Source organism: Dermochelys coriacea, chromosome 2, assembly GCF_009764565.3.
Source record: "Dermochelys coriacea isolate rDerCor1 chromosome 2, rDerCor1.pri.v4, whole genome shotgun sequence".
Taxonomy (NCBI): Eukaryota; Metazoa; Chordata; order Testudines; family Dermochelyidae; genus Dermochelys; species Dermochelys coriacea.
Window position 1 is genome coordinate 241,805,205 of NC_050069.1, and position 17,217 is coordinate 241,822,421.

At 40.2% G+C, this 17,217-nt stretch overlaps 1 protein-coding gene across 2 annotated transcripts in view; it reads right to left on the bottom strand.

The window, feature by feature from the left end:
• EPC1 (enhancer of polycomb homolog 1) overlaps positions 1-17,005 on the bottom strand; it is a 114,040-nt gene extending 97,035 nt beyond the window's left edge. Inside the window, exons 1-2 of one of the 2 annotated variants that reach the window (XM_043509544.1) lie at positions 16,867-17,005; positions 16,081-16,269 (exon numbers count right to left, since the gene is read on the bottom strand). The gene's annotated coding sequence lies outside the window, so the exon portion shown is untranslated. Of the gene's footprint in view, positions 1-16,080; positions 16,375-16,866 lie in introns of those variants that run through there. The other variant, XM_043509545.1, reaches the window with a different exon arrangement.
• Positions 17,006-17,217: the final 212 nt, after the last annotated feature.

Here is a 17,217-nt window from a genome sequence, read left to right on the forward strand (position 1 = left end):
ACTGTGTTCTGCATGGCTGAGGTTATGGGGTAAGCGATGCTGCTTTTCCACAATTTCAGCTCGTGCACGTCGGCGGAAGCAGTCTATGTAGAAATCCAGGCTGCTGTTTCGACCTTCAGGAGGAGTCCACCCAGAATCCTTCTTTTTGTAGTGTTGAAAGGAAGGTCTCTGTGGGTTAATATGTTGGTCAGAGGTGTGTTGGAAATATTCCTTGAGTCTGAGACGTCGAAAATAGGATTCTAGGTCACCACAGAACTGTATCATGTTCGTGGGGGTGGAGGGGCAAAAGGAGAATTTCCATCATAGAGAGATTTAGTACTCTTATGCACTATTTATTTATTTTGCTTTAGTGCAAATGAAATGAATATAATCGTGTCTTGGGCTGCTATGAGAACCTATCCCTTAAATAGGGATAGAATCTTCCATACAGTCATAGAAGTTAGTCTGACATATTTCTGTCTTCAACTTTTGTCTCAGAAAATGACAAGAAAAATTGTTTGTCCTTTACAACTGAAATTAGTGTTTGTCAGTGTAGTGAACACATATGTATTAGTGTGTCTTAAAACTTCCTAGCATATTGGAGAGTAAACTGGCTATGCGTCTGGAAATTGATTTTAAAAGAGAGAGAGAATGTAAAGGAAGAAAAAAGGTTTTTCTGAAGGCATTTTTTCCATAGAAAATCTTAGATTATAAATCTCTCTACATCTCATTATCATTACTTAACATTTAATAGGTAAAGATATAATCATTTTGATGCTAAAACCGCTTGACGCTTTTCAGAAATGCAGAGGAGGTATAACAGCCTTACAAAATAATGAGAGGCTCAGGAGTGTTAAATATTAAAATCCCAATAGAATCTTTCCAACAAAGTAAGAAATTAAGTTGGCTGCTATTCTAATAAGCAATAGTTTACTAGATGTGCCTGTGAAATCAGCAGTGTTGTTGAAATGGATTGTCTCACAGGACTGTAGAGGAGAGACATAAAATATTAATTTCTCCAAATAAAACCCAAAGCTTTAAAAACTAGCCACCAGTGGCCATTTCTAAGTAATTATTGTCCAATTACAATTCATGATTTTCCCATTTAAAGCTACATTTTACAGCGTATCACAATACAGCTAAACTATTGTACTGCACATTAGATAATTCTAACAAAAGATAGGCAGAAATTAAATAGTTGAGGTGAACAATATATTAATACTATTGCACAAAAACATTGAAAAGAAGAAAATGGAAGCTATATATGCTTCAGACTTAAGGCAAATTTCTTTTTATCATACGTGTAAGTTAAATGTTTATATCCTTTAACCAAAAAATTACACTTCTGAAATATACTGTATAAATTGATTTATTATTTAATTTTGTGTTGATTACATATCTTTAAAGAACATTCTAAAAATATACAATATTTTCTTTAGTTTCAGCACCAAGGCTGAAAGGGGTCATAGGCAACATTTTTCCCCATAGGTAATATTATGTGAAAGGTCACAGGCAACATATTTTTCCAAACAAGTATGTGTGTTTGTTTTAGTAAAGTAATCCTACTTTGGTAAATTGATTGAGTCATAATCATACATACCCAGCAATAAAACCCAGCATCCTGAGGCAAATTGTCTTAAAATAAGCTCAGAATAATCAGTTTATTGCAAAGTAGGATGTTAAGAACATGAGCTATACCTGACAGTTCATGCCATTGGGCTCTATTCCAGGAGAGAGTGGGGTAGAGCCACTGTTGACCTATTTCTTAATCCATAAGTAATTGAAAGCATCTTGAGGAGTAGGCAAGGCCACTGGCAGCATTCTCCCCTGCCAGCAATGGCTAGGATCTCAGGGGAGATGCTGGTGGTCTATTTGTCCCCACAGCAGAAGGAATCATACAGGAGGCACGGCTGGTTCAGTCCCCTTTTAATAAAAGAATAATGATCTTATGCACAACGTCTGATTCCTTTTCCCCCCTTGCAATTAGAGTTGGACTTTTTTTTACCACTTTCAGTTCACCCAAACATGTATTTGATGTATGAAGACTTGTTTTGAACATTCTGTGATGCATAAACTTCATACTTATCGTTTATTTAGTATTTGAATTAACAAGTTTTTGAATTAAAAAGTGAGTATGGAAGAATAGTAACTGTGGAAGCAGTCCTAATGTTAAGAATGGCTGATGCAGAGATTATAAGAACAACTGAGAATGTAGGCAAAGGCCTCAACATTACCGTATCGTCACCAGATTTTTGAGACCAAAAAAAAAAAAAAATCACTAGATTCAGGAAAGATTTCCAAGAATTGGAAAGTGGTAAACCATGATTAATGGACTTTCTGCTTTATTGCCATACTCCTCAATCCCCTCCCAGATACCAATTTTAGATATTTCTTGAACTCATAGCTTTAGACATCTTCCCTAGTAACTTATTCCATAAATTTATCCTTTGGATTAAGCAATTCTCTATTTACTTGCACTTTCTTAATTTTAGATGGGTTGGGTTCTGTTAATTCTATTTAGCCTTTTCATGGGGTTAAAAAAGCCTTCTCTTTATTTTGACTTTTATGATCTCTTTTGTAATTTAGAAAACTTCTATTTAATAACTTTATTATTTTCTTTTCCGATGACTATAAGCAACTTTGCATTTGTATTCTTCCTTCCATTGGAGGATCTCTATGTGCTTTACAAACATTGAGCTCATCTTCACAACTTCCCTGTGAGGTAGTGAAGCATTATCTGCAGTTTTTACAGATGAGAAAGCTGAGATACAGGTGTGTAAGAGACTTGTCCAGAGTCGCACAGAAGTGCTTGGCAGAGTCAAGACTGGAACTTAGATCTGCTCACACTCGGCTCTATGCTTTAGTCCATCATCTCCTTTAATAACCCAACTTGCTCAGTCTTCCATCAAAACTTAAGTTATTCAGACCTGTTATCATCTTTGCTACTCTCTCTCTCCAAGGCGTGATACACTTTCTGAAGTTTGTTCATAATACCATAAACACAGCAATAATGATGGGATCTAACAAGTGCTCAATACAGTATCATTTGTTTTGCATACTGTTTCTCCCACTACACATAATTAAAAAAAATACAACCCACCAATTTTGCCTTTTACTGTTGCTCTGTACTTGGCTGAAGATTTTAATAAGATCTTCCACAATAACTCCCAATCCCTTTTCTGATCAGTATGCTGGATGACTGGTTTCTCGCTCCTTGACCAAATTTTATATATTTTAATTCTGACCTGAATATATCTGCTGATCCAGTCACCAAAAGATCAGATTTTGAATCTGTTTTCCCCCAGTCCCCATATTTGCTTAGCCTTCAGCATGAGTTCTTAGTTTCAATTCGATAATTCATAGTAATTTTATATTATGAACAGAGATATTAAAGCATGCCCTTGGTATTTTCCACTTTTAACCCCTTTCTACCCTGAGTTGTCTGTCTATTGTGTCTTTCTCCTAAGCCTGTTTTCTGTTTAACGCCCCACTTTATTACCTCATTTCATAACTCTCTACCTTAGCCATTAGTCCAGGGGTTCTCAAAACTGAGGGTTCTGACTCCTCAGGGAGTCACGAGGTTATTCCGTGGGGGGTCACGAGCGGTCAGCCTCCATCCCAAGCCCCACTTTGCCTCCAGCATTGAAATAGTGTTAAATATATTAAAAAGTATTTTTAATTTATAAACAGGGAGGGTCGCACTCAGAGGCTTGCTGTGTGAAAGGGGTCACCAGTACAAAAGTTTGAGAACCCCATATCACTGTCTCTGATATGTTTGCTTCTTTATAATCCTTAGAAATCTTATCCAAATCCAGTGAATTAAATAACATCTAAGGTTTTTGTTGCTTCCTAGATGATGCATGTTATTAGGATCTGGTGCTGTCTGCATTAAGTTCATTTGATTCCTGCTCTCCCCCCCATGTCCATCTAAAAAATGAATACAAAAATAAGCAGATTTAAATGTAACAAAGTTCCAGTTAACAAGTGTATCAAATGTGTATGCTTCTTGCATGAAGGAACTGCTTCAATGACAACCACAATAATCTAATCTATTTTTACACTTGGACTTTTACAACTTATTTCAGGCTGCACTTTTCCCAAAAAATTTATATGACCAGCACAATAATTCAGCAATGAGATCCTAGTGTATATTTGAATGGTATATAATAGATACACATCTCCATCAAGGATTACTCCTAGGAGAGCCAAAACCACTGGATCACAGCCCATGTGTGCAGAAGGCAAGAGTGCATGTTCTGCAGCATGCTTGCTTGCTCCCTCCCTCCCTTGGATATTCCAGAAATGTGTCTGGGCTCTCCTGGGTTAGATCTATACAAGTCTACAGGAGGGAGCAACTTCTCTGCAGCTGAGTGGATATTTGATTAAGTGCTACTATGGCTCCAAGTAGAATTTCACAAGAACACCACACAGAGTACGCTGTAGCCCTAAAGCAGCGGTGGGCAAACTACAGCCCACGGGACCATCCTGCCCAGTCCCTGAGCTCCTTGCCCGCTGTCCCCACCTCCCCTGCAGCCTCAGCTCACTGCTCTGCCGGCGCAATGCTCTGGGCGATGGAGCAGTGAGCTCCTGGGGCAGCGCAGCTGCAGAGCCTGGCCTGACCCAGTGCTCTGTGCTGTGCGGCTGCCTGTCCTGGTGCAGCTGTGCCGCCATCCACAGGCGCTCCAGGCAGCGCAGTAAGGAGGCAGGGAGCGAGGGGGTTGGATAGAGGAGCAAGAGAGTTCAGGGTGGTGGTCGGGGGACGGGAGTGTGGATAGGGGGCGGAGCAGTCAGAGGGCCAGGAACAGGGTGGTTGAATGGAGGCAGGGGACCCGGGGGGGGCAGTAAAGAAGGAGGGGGGGTTGGATGGGGTTGCAGGGGGCAGTCAGGGGCAGGGGGTCCGGCAGCGGTCAAGGAGAAGGTGTGGTTGGATGGGGCAGGGGTCCCGAGGGGGTAGTCGGGGGGGGGGCGTGCGGGCAGTCAGGAGACAGGGGGGTTGGATGGGGCAGGAGTCCCAGGGGGGGCCATCAGGGGCCAAGAAGCAGGGGAGGGGTCGGATACCACAGCCTCCCCTAACTGGCCCTCCATACAATTTCAGAAACCCGATGCGGCCCTCAGGCCAAAAAGTTTGCCGGCCCCTGCCCTAAAGTATGTACTTAACTCATCTTTACAATTATTTTTTACCCATAATGCTCTTGGATTCTGTATTTTTTCCCCGTTTCAGGTTATGTGCTCACTTGTATTATTCCAGATTGAAGATTCATGACATCAAATGAAATCTCAAGTGGGGAGTAACTGAGGTGTAATTGAAGATCTAATTTGGCCTGCTGAATCTTTAATTCTGGCAATACACAAAAAGATAAATGACAACTTGTGGGATTCTCAGATCGTCGGCTGTGTTTGCAGGGCTGACAGATAAAATATTGTTTTACTTGTAAATTGAGCATATTTGATATATAAACATGGAACCCCACAATGCCATATTTAGTCACTTTCCAAAGAGGACCCCCCTTTAAACAGTTTCAAGGCCATGACTGAGCCACATCTATCTCCTTCTCTCAAGGCTGAACATCTTTATAGAACTCCTGAAATCTGTCCTTGTGGAAGAGACTGTGCAGTCTCCAAATCTCCATTGCAGCCCTCCCCAGCACCTTTTTTAGCACCTCCATACCAATTTTCAAACTAGGAAAGCAGAACTGCATGCTGTACTCCAAATGAATTCTAAAGGATGCCATTATCTGCATGGATATACAGTAAGTATGGTCTAGTGTGTACACAAAACCCTGTGTACTCTGTAGCAAGTCAGACCTAAGGCACATTAGCGAACTTACAGCAGCACAGCTGTATTGATGCAGCTGCATCGCTGTAAGATTGCTCATGTAACCACTCTATGCTGACAGGAGAGAGCTCTCCCGTCAACACAATAAAACTACCTCAACAAGTTGCAGTAGCTATGTTGGCGGGAGAAGCTCTTCCACTAACATAGTGTTGTGCACATGAGTGCTTATGCTGGTGAAACTTATGTCGCACAGGGATGTGTGTTTTTTCCCCACACACTTGAGCAACATAAGTTTTGCTGACATAAGTGGTAGTGTAGGCATGGTCTTGTACTATGGCAAGGAAAGAAAGCTTTGCTTAAGTGAAAAGAAGAGCTTTTTAATTAAATATGAAAATGAATAATACAGTCAGTACAGTAGCCTCTTATATTCAGTTTATATTACTTTGTTTTCATGTATTCTGTTCCTATATGCAAATGTTTGGTTTTTTTGTACTGACAATCTGGAACTATATTGTAGAAATTGGTGATGGTGCAGAAGCTGGATTTTTTTGATAGCTGGGATGGAGACTGTTAGGATTTTGAGGACCCAAGAAAACATGGGAGATAGTTTGCTTTTCTGGAATAATCCTTAGCAGGATGTTTCTACTAAAAAGATCAGCAGTGAAATAGATTAAGTACTTACATTTTATTTAATACCAGTAGGCTTCAGGGTTCATATCTCACAGAAGAATGAGGCAACCTATATCTCTCAAAATTATTGTTTCAGGTTGTCTGCAGACTCAAAGATACTACTGAATTTGTTTATGCTCAATTCCTATTTTGAAGCTTATTTTCATAACCATAAATGCTAAAACAATTTTTTTAATAATAAAAGCTTGGTTCTGGAGATGAGTTATGTGACAAAGATGAATTTGTGGCAGTGGAATCATGGAATATACAGGGACAGGGCCCTGTTTATACATGCTAGCATCTTACTGATCGTGTGCCTCTACCTTAATTTTAGTACAAACTAATTCCCTAATTTACTTCAGTATTTCATCTATTATATTGTATTACTATTCACTATCAGCAAAAGCAATGAGGAGTCCTTGTGGCACCTTAGAGACTAACAGATTTATTTGGGCATAAGTTTTCGTGGGCTAAGACCCACTACATCAGATGCATGAAGTGAAAAATACAGTAAGCAGTATAAATATTATAGCACATGAAAGATGGGAGTTGTCTTACCAAGTGGGGGGTCAGTGCTAACTAGACCAATTCAATTAAGGTGGAAATGGCCTATTCTCAACAATTAACAAGAAGGGTGACTATCAAAGGTGGAAAATTACTTTTGTAATGCTAATGAGGCCAATGCAATTAACGTGGATGTAGCCCATTTCTAACAGTTGACAAGAAGGTATGAATATCCTCTGATGATGTAGTGAATGGATGTAGTGAATCCAGTGCAGAGACTACGTGTCCCTCTTGTCAGTCAGGAAACCAATTTGGACAGAGACGATGTTGGGGCTTACTTGTCATCCTCTGGCTCTGCTCCCTAGCTGAGAACTTCTCAAGCTATGACAATTTTATCCTAATTTTAATTCCCTATTTATAGGAGTTGCCACACCCAATGAGACAAGTTGGGGGTGGGGGAGTGTCTATACTGACGTATCCCAGACAACAAACAGTAAGATAAAATATGTTTTTCTGGGATGTGGCTTCTGCCTGTTCAGACACAAGATTTGTTTAGCAGTGCTCTAATTTAGGGTGGGAGAGTTCTGGAATCTATAGGATCTGGCTGTAGTGATGCGGTGCCAAGAGGATGAAGACACTGATTAGATACCGATGTGTGGTACCCTCAACAAGGGGAATGAGTGGGGCTTATGGATATTCTGAAAGACCCCCATAAGCATTTCCCATCAAAAATGGCACATCAGTGGAGGCAGTAAATTCCAGATGGTAGTGCCTTGAAACTATATTAACTGAGAGCTAGGTTCCAGAGTAGCAGCCGTGTTAGTCTGTATTCGCAAAAAGAAAAGGAGTACTTGTGGCACCTTAGAGACTAACAAATTTATTAGAGCATAAGCTTTCGTGAGCTACAGCTCACTTCATCGGATGCATCCGATGAAGTGAGCTGTAGCTCACGAAAGCTTATGCTCTAATAAATTTGTTAGTCTCTAAGGTGCCACAAGTACTCCTTTTCTTTTTGAGAGCTAGGTTGTGGCTTAATGAAGGATCTCAAGAGAGGCTTGTTTGGCCTAAGGCCAAGAAAACCTCACCATTCTTAATAAGTATAAAGGTACTTCTAGTAGAAGAAGTTGGCTTTGGAATAGAGCTGGATGCAGAAACTGAGCATGGCACGAATTATCTAAAATTTCTTCGCCTTTTATGGGGAGCCCACAAAAATATGATGAATAAGGATGGGGAATTATGAAAGAATGAAGAAAGTGAATCTTCAAAGATCTCCAGACATCCAGAGAATGCCAGAGTGCCTTTTTGGAATTTGGACAAATATTAGGAACAGCAGTTTCTTGGCTGAGATGGAATAAGGAAGTTGCCTTGAAGAGAAAGCTGGAACAATTGCAGAAGGCTATTTTCTCTGTTTGGAACCTGAGGTATTGAGGGTCACAAGCCAAAGCTACCAAGGCATTCACTGTGCTTTGCACAATGAGCTGAGGCAATGGCCACTTTACATAACAGGAGGTAAAAAAGATATCAAGGTCAAAAGGGGTTGGAACAGAGGGCTTTAAAAGCAGACTATGGTTTTCACAGTCAACCTAGGGATTTCACTTGAGATTGTAAGTCTGAGACCACCTTGAGAAACCCCTGAGGCACTGAAGGGAAATCTTCTCTGAAGGAAATGTAGATTTCCCCTCAACCTTTTCTTTCTTTTTTTTCTCCTGGAACTGCACCAAATGGAGAAGACAGATCAGCTCCAATAATACATAGGAGGGGCTTTTTAAGAGGGCATTTTCACAAACCAGGCCCCGAGTTTGAAGATTCAGGGATTGGAATGCACCACTATACCCAAGTTCAGGAGGTCATCTCTGTCTAGAAGGATGAGTCTTCTTCCTTAGAACAGGTGGAGTAAGTCTGCAAGCCATTCTGGAAGTATCCCAAGCAGGGTTACTATTACCAGACAACTCCTCCCTCTTGCCCTTAAAGACTTTGCAGATGATGAGGAGAGGAGAAGAGGGAAGGCATAATCTCATGCCATCAACCAGCTGATCACAAAGGAATCCTGGAGTCAGCAGTTCCAAATCGAGCTATCTGCTGCAGTAGGGGTTGATCATTTAGACTGGACATGCATACATCCAGACATGACAAACATAACTATTGCTATCCACTAGAAAACTTCTGTATGGAACTTCCATTTGTCTGGGTCGTTCTAAGTGCAGATGAGCCAGTCAGCATGGATAGTGAGGTATACAAAGTGCCTTCAGAGATCCATAGTCTTTCTCTGCCTAGTAATACAGTAGGATGGTCTACTTCAGGAGGTGCTGGTTCTTGTTTTCTCATAGGTGATTCAAATAGACTACTGCAACCATATTGTTCAATCCCATCAGGACATGTTGCCTTGTAGATTGCCTCAAAGAACACCTGACTGCCCAGAGTTATAAAATATTGATATGAAACCATCTTTATTCATGCCTGAAATAATCTGATGGGAGAGTTGATGCTCCGTCTCTTCAGGCTGGCACTGGAATTGATGGGAAGTTGCAGGGAAAAGGAAAATTGTGCAGGAGGGACTCTTTTAGAAAATTAGAACTGTTCAGCCACCAGGTCAGAGATATCTTCACTAACATGGGGACCTTCCGTTTGATTTCACTGGTGGTTTGAAGCAACAGGAGAAGGAACTGTTGCAGGAGCTGAGAGCCACTGACACCAGGACATCAGGTCTTGAAAGCATACCATGGTCTCCAAAAGGCACATGTAACTCCTGATAGGTGTCTCTCTCATATGCTGACAGGCAGAGATCTGCATCTTCAGCTTTTTAATCCCTCCTGGAGATGGCACTGCTTTTCTGTTATTTGTGGTTATCACTGCTCCAGATGGATGAACATTTGGGAAAGGATCAAGAAGCTCTTCTTCCGATTCATTATGAGCTCCAGATCTTCAAATGGGCAAAAAGATTTATTTAATACCTTACTGGCCTCCTGGAGGAACTGGACTCATATGAGCAAGTAACCCAGATAAGTGATTATGCAGTTGACATTACTGCCATCATCCTGAAGAAGGTCCAGGAGGCAGAGGCATGCCCAATGGTAATACAGTATGATTCACTGAAGCATGGCTGTCTGACTGAGAACCTGAAGAAACTCAGTTGATCTGGAGCTATGGTGATGCATAGTTGCAGTCCCTTGAAGTCAATGGATGCCAAGAATTTCTCTTTATTGGTCACTGCCAGGATGAATCACAAATTCTATATTAAACCATTAATTGGTTATGAATTTGTTAAACCATTTCAAATCTAGAATAACCACAAATAATTGGACTTCTTGTGGGCTACAAAATATCTTGAGTAGATCACTTTGCCCATCAGGTCTAGGGAGAAAGGTGTGATGGACCCAATCTTGAGAAGATGGGATAAAGTTTCAGCTACTTCAGCTCTCATCTAGTCTGATGAAAGTAGAAGATATCTATTAAGTAGCGCTCCTGAACTACTCAAAGGATCTATGCATCCAGTCTGATGCTGGAGCAGACATGCAGAAAATCCTTCCTCCTAGGATTTGCAACTCTGAGGCAAGAGAAAAATACTTCGGACCTATTATGTCCTCCTTTACCCAAAGTTAGGATAAGATGAGGAAGGAGAGGAAATGGAGTCTTGCTCAAGTGGCTTGATAGAGTAGGGAGAGAGGTTTCTTTTTGTGAAAACTGTGGAGAATAAAATCAAGGAGTCTTGGAATAGACCCTTAAGAGCCAAGAGTCTGAGCTCTCTTCTCTCCAAGGAAGAACCAAGAAAACTGGGTGAGGTAGCACTGAGGAAGTCAGGATGTTGGCTCTTACCTGAATGGAGTCTTGGGTCATGTTGTTTGCCACTAGAAGACACCTGGAGAGGTTCCTATGGGCCAAATTTTGGGAGATGGTGGAGAGATCCCAGTCAGATTTAATTTGTTAAACTGAGCTCAGAGATTCTTGTCCAATGTAAACTCAAGAAAGTCTCTGAAGAGAACTGTAGGTTCAGAAGATCAGGGCCCTCACTTAGGCTGTTTTATGGGAATGGGTATTGAATAAGAAGGACATTCCCCGAAGACGGAGCAACAAGGCTGGATAGGCCTCATTAAAGTAAACTCTGGGCCCCCATTGAATGGAAAGAGGGCAAAAGAGGAAACAAAGATCTCTTTCTTGCATCTTTACTTGGAATTCATCCTCCTCACTGTCCACTTGTTGGCTTCACTGAGGCAGTTATTAGTTCTCCTGGGCTGGGAAGAATGGTGCATTGATCTAATTCTCACCTGATAGCACTCGCACTGCTGGCTACAGCAAGTCAACATGGGCATGGTCACACTATGGACTGGTGCAGTATGTTGAAGCAGGAGAAGCAGGCAGAACTTTCTTCTTTTGCCTGGCTTTTTCTGCTCTGTGATGAATCATAGCCTGGCTGAGGTAAGCTGGAGCACCTCTGCTGTCATCCTGGCAGAAAACTACTGGGGAACTTGAGCCAGGAGGAGGAGGAGGATTAGATGCCAAAATCCTCCAGCAGCACTCCTTGCCTGTCTGACAAAAGGAGGAACAGCCAATGTCTACAAGGGCAGAAGCCACATCTCAGAAAATTCATAAAGGTATAATATAGATAATACAGTAGAGAGTTGATTTGTTGACTTATTTTTGTTAAATGCAGTTGCTGGTGGTAAATAGGATGAAATTTGCCCATATTTTGGTGTAATTTAAGATTTTATTTAAATTAAAAAAAGTTAAGTTTCTAACTTTTCTGAAGGTGACCAGATGGTATACAGTCATCCTCTGTCAACAACTATAAACAAGAGAGCTATAAACTGCCTGTATTCATCTCAACAGAGTGCTAACTCTAAAATCTGCCACTATTTGAATTAGTTCTGCTTCTCAAAATGGCTATATATTTAGGGGTTCTGGAAGGCGGTAATATCCTCCCCTTACAAAACCTTTTTGTATTTTGAGAATTGTCAGCAAGTATGAGAAATTTTTTGGCTACAGACTTACTGATTATTTGTCAAGGGTTGTGATTTATTATATGCACAATTATAAAAAATATTCTTGAATGAAATTACATTTAGTAAATTTCTACTGCAGAGTCTACACATGATGCAAACAAGTCACTTGTAGAGTCATCTCAAAATGTTCATTGTATATTACTAAAATGATGGTGTATCTGTATTATTTACAGCAGGGGTGGCCAACCTGTGGCTACGGAGCCACATGCAGCTCTTCAGAAGTTAATATGCGGCTCCTTGTATAGGGGCTGGAGCTACAGGCGCCAACTTTCCAATGTGCTGGGGAGTACTCACTGCTCAACCCCTGGCTCTGCCACAGGCCCTGCCCCCACACCACCCCTTCCCACCCCCTCCCTTGAGCCTGCCGTGCCCTCAGTCCTCCTCCCTCCTCCCCAGAGCCTCCTGTGCACCATGAAACAGCTGATCAGGAAGTGCGGGGAGGGGGAGGGGCTGATTGGCAGGGCTGCCGGTAGGTGGGAGGCGCTGGGAGTGGGTGGTGGGAGCTACTGGGGGACTGCTGACTGTTAGGGTCTTATTCCTTCACCCACTTACTTCCCTGGTCCTTCTCGCATGAACAGAGAGCAACAATACCCGAAGTCCAAAGATGCAAACAATTCGATGTATATTGGGGTGAACTTCCAGCAAGCATGATTCCAGTTTCCTTCCTTAGTGTCCCCTTCCCAGCTGTGTCACCACAGAGCCTTACCTGTGTCCCTATTCCCATTCCCCCCCCTTAGCAAAACATGATTCCAATTTCCCCACCCCATTCCCTGTTCCCATCCCCCCCCCAACTTCCTGATTGACTGCAGACTATATAGTAAAACTTGAGTTCTGCTTAGCTATACTTTAACCAACCATTTTACTGAAATTTAACTAACCAATCCCAACATATTGTAACATGATTATTTAACCAATTATATCCCACACATTAATTAGTTTACACCCAGCAAAATTAAATATAGAGCAGACAGAAACAGACAGAGACCATGCAAATAAACAATAGCAAAGTGGGAACTATAATGACAAAACAATACAGAAGTGAGGATTTCACAACTACATCTATAAGTGTCTATTGATAGTTTTCTGTTTGGTAAGAACTCACTTATCAAACTAAGCTTCCTTTTACATCCTCTAGGCCAGTGCTACTAAAAGTGGTGGTCCGCGGACCAGCATCGGCTGCCGATCTGCGCACACATTGGAAAAAAAATTGCTGGTCCCCCACATCAGATAGCTTGAGAAGCACTGCCCCAGGCTTTTCCCTTTCTCTGGAGGCGACAGGCATTATCAAGACAGGATTGTATTCCTAACAGCCCAATAGCACCTTATTTCAATGTGACTAGTTTGGAATGTGAGGAGGTGACCGGTAGGTCGCTTCCCAGCTTATGGCTGCCTCCGCTGCTTAGCCAAAGGCCTTAGCCTAAGCACAGGGCATCAGACTGTCACTGTAAGAGAAGGCCCATAAACAGGCAGACTGATTTTGATTCTTTTATACCTCTATAAACTATCTAAGTGATAAAAATACACCTAAATTCTTAAAGTATAGGCCTTTGCAGACAGTCCTGAATATCTATATCCTAACACTGAGGTATTACTGTGGCTCTTTGGCAATGTACATTGATAAATTCTGGCTCCTTCTCAGACTTGGGTTGGCCACCCCTGATTTACAGGATGATTCATAATCACTTTTCACTGATGCAAGAACAATACATCAATCTGCTTCTGCTGATCTCTGGCAGCAAAAATTCCATCCACAGATGGGGTCTAAATGATGCAAAGTACCAACAATCTTTACTAGCTCAGAAGGCCCAGAACAGATTTGTGCAGCCTCAAAAACAGAGTATTGTATCTAGGGAGGCTAGGGCTTTTTTGGAGCCTTGACTGCTGCATAAAGCTGACTTTTCGTGGCAGAAGCTCCAGGGGAGGGAAGCTGTTGGACCCTTGCTCACTATCTCCTGGGATGCAGATGTCCCTACTGAGCTAAGGTTCAGACTGCACTTTCCTGAGCCAACCAGTCAGGTGAAGCAATCCCTCATATACATTGCTTTGTTTAAACTGTCCATGTATAAATTCTATCACAGAGTTTTCCCCCAAATTAAATATCTAAATATCTTCAGATTATCAGAAAAGACCTTTGGTAAGTAAATGTGTTTTAAATATGCATTTAGACCTTTAGATAAAAGTTTAGAGGACCAGTAAAATTCTGTTTAGAGGGACAAAGAGAATCCATTCTAGAAGATATATTCAATAAAGTATTTCTGATGCAACAATTTTATAATTTGTAAATATTACAAGCATAAAATGTATTCTTTAAAATTGTATATATATAAAGCATGTGCATAAATTAAGTTATAAACAGTCAATTACACAACAATACTCCATATAAATAGGCAAATGGCTCCCCCTTTTTAAAAAAAAAAAAAAAATCTTTATTGTTCTCCACACTTAAATGTATTGCTTAACCTGTTGAGTTTTCTAGGCTGTGTTCTGATTATTTCAAAGCCAAACAATGAACTAGTGGTTTTTAACATTTGATTTTGCTTTAAGTGTACATATCTAAGGCTTGACTGTATCTTCCCACCCAGCTTTTAATTTTCTTCTAAAGCAATATAGAGGTTTGCAGATAACAATGCATATCTTTTGTGCCCTATAAAGGTTTGGCTATTTGCAGTCTTTTCTATATTATAAGAAAAATTTAAATGTAATGTTTTTGTCTACTCATGCTCTAATTACAAAATAGAAATTAAACAAAGCAAAGAAAACCCTAAATGCATCTGCTTCAGAATTTGGAAGAAAACTATTGGAGGTTTTACATTCCATATAGAAAATATGGAACGTTAAACAAAGGGCCCAATCCCTTACTCATGAACAATCAAACTCCCAAAAACCTCAATAGAAGATTTGAATGTGCAAGGCATAGAGGAATAGGGCCCTTAATATTTAACTATCAACTATGAAAATAATGTTTAACTTCACAACTGAAAGACAGTGGACTACTAGCACTGTAAATTTATACCAAAACCTTCCCCAAAATATGTATATGTAAAATGATTTCAAAAATTTTCATTTGAAGCCACTGCAAGATCATTTTAGGGGTGGGGCTAAAATCTTACTGAAGAAAAGAAAACTGATCTAGATACAGGATTAAAAAAACCCTCCCTTTTCTCGTTACACAAAAACGCGAGAGGCTGTGAGGAAATGTTTGTTCCGATCCAAAGTTCACCCAATATTTAAAAAACACCGTTTAATGATTCCCTCCGATTAAACTGCTCCTACTTTGATAAAAGAAAATTAAAAGATACAATAGATCAAATCTTGCCCCACCTTCTTTCCCACCCCCCTTTCTCTTAGTGAAACGGACAGACATTGTTTAAGAGCACCACAGCGCCACCAACACAGATCAATGCAAAACAAAAAAAGATCTCCCACCGTGTGAAAAAAAAATGCGCCTAGAAAAATGCCAAAAATTACAAAATGTCTCCCAAATGCACCTTTTCGGAGACAAACAAGACATCTCTCTGAAGTGTGGCTAAATAGGAGCCTTTATATAAATATGGCTTTATGCTGAGTGCTGTAAGAGAGCTCATTTTCAAATAAAAAGGCCACTGTTTAGAAACAGACATAACAGGGTTTATATTAAGTTATGTCAATCTCCACCTTCATACACCAAGGGCAGTTTTTCCCCCTGTAGTTTGAATCAAAGTAATCCATCAAGAGATATCAGAAACGGCATAATAAACTATTTTAGCTACAGCCACAATAAATATATTAAGTTAATAAATCCCTATATAAATTAGCTAATCCATTATATTTATAAATTGTGTGTAGATAGATATAGATATAGCGATGCATACATTTATCATTCCGTACAAAACAAGTCCGTCTTAAAAATATTTTGAGTTCTCATACACCTCGCAATAATTGAAGTGCCGTTTGTGCTTCAATTATATTAAACCTTAAAGACGGAAACAAAACTGACTGTTTTTTAATCATCGAAATGAACTAGATAGCGTTGGGTGGAATACGCACGAGATCAAAGGTAAAGAAAAACACAAAGATACATTTTTTGTTAGGTAACATAACGAAAATCCTTTATGGTAGTTATTAATCGCAAAAATGTAGCAATAAATATTTTAATTTTTTTTATTACTAACTTACCTTTAGAAGCGGCAGAGATGATAGTCCTTGCAAAATGATTGTAACAATATAGGCTGTATACTTGTTCCCCTACAAACAGCCATCTCCATGCAGCAAAGCGATATCCAAACATCTTTAGAATATTATGTAAATAGAAAGTGGTACTTTCTTCCATGATCGCTGGTTGAATTAAGAGGTTTTCCTGAGGCTCTGTGGGCGTTTGGAAAAATCGGAGAAATATCCAAAAAAAGATTAAAAATAGCAAGAGCCAGAAGACTCTGGGGTTAACAACTTTGTAATGGCAAACAGGCTTGTTCTGATTGGTTAGGAGGGCAGTGTCCCTACAGTCTGCACTATCCCCCGCTCTCCCCCTTCTGCAGCCTGGAAAAAAAATGCAGTGTGCCATTTTACACTTGAATTTTAAACACACAGCCAACAAAATCACCAAAGTCTATGCTTGATATTTAGTGACAATGCAAAACAAGACGTTCTTTCAAGAGTCTACATTGCTATTTCAGTAAAAACCTCTTTAAAAGGCCCACAGAAATAATTCAGTCCTCTTCAGTCAGAGGCTTTGCCATTTTTCCTTCTACTTCCCTTAAGCAAGTTTTTACCAAGAAACACATTAATCAACGTTTCTAAGACATCTCATGCAATTTTAAAATAAATATATCACATTATTATAGTTTTAAAATATTACAGAATCTAAGAAAGCTAGTAATGCCTAAAACAAAATCCATGACTCCTTGATATTGGAAGGCTTACATCCCAGAGAATACTCAGTTTTTTACAAATCTAAATACCTACCTTATAAAAGAACTAAAATAATATTAATTTCAACAGATGCATCCATTGTGGCAGGAATAGTTTTTCTATAAATACTGTTTAAAAAACCCCTCCTTATACTGACTGACAGAATTTTACCATGCTGCCCACAAACAAAATGGCTGTGGCACTGAGTTTTTTGGGTCCTCCCACTGTGCCTCCCCTTGGCCTCAAGGAAGTGGTAGAAATCCAAAATGAAATCAATACTAAAAGTACAATACACAGTCTAAACTCCGTACGACACCATTAGGCATTTTGGATGGTGAGGAATATTTACAAATGTCCTAATTTTTCAGGGATTTTTATTGTTTTAAAAGGGAATCAATCACTGGA